This window comes from Penaeus monodon, chromosome 21 (genome assembly GCF_015228065.2).
Source record: "Penaeus monodon isolate SGIC_2016 chromosome 21, NSTDA_Pmon_1, whole genome shotgun sequence".
Taxonomy (NCBI): Eukaryota; Metazoa; Arthropoda; class Malacostraca; order Decapoda; family Penaeidae; genus Penaeus; species Penaeus monodon.
Window position 1 is genome coordinate 41,634,294 of NC_051406.1, and position 525 is coordinate 41,634,818.

Consider the following 525-nt stretch of genomic DNA (forward strand, 5'->3'; position numbering starts at 1 on the left):
CTTTTCCCACTGACCATCTTAAGGGTTAATTTTCCCCCCAGTGCCGAGATGGAGATGTGACTCCGGTCCCGGCTGGGAGATTACGCTCGGTCTACATCCCATATCTGCCAGCCTCGCTAGTTTACGTGTGTTTCGAGGTGTCCTCCACAGCCTGGTGCGTGACTTCTCGTGGGTAAAATGCGTTAGACACTCGGTTTTTTTTTATAGACAGACGTGCTGTAGAGGATCGTGGGCATTGTGAATTTTAGATAGCGAGACTAGTAAAAAGGGAATTTTGCTTTAGAGGGGAAAGGGTGAGTAATACATTCTGCGAGGCATAATATTTCTGCTGATTTATGTTTTTCCTTGATCAGTGTTCTATTTATTTGTCCATTCTCCAGGCGTGATGTTGACTTTGTTGATAGAACGGGCATATGTGCAATGTTAAGTACAGTTCATGGTCTTTTTTTGTTTGTTTTTGTTTTTGTAGTTTAGAGCCTCCTGTCTTAGTCTTCGGTATTTGATGTAAAATTATTATGATGTTTT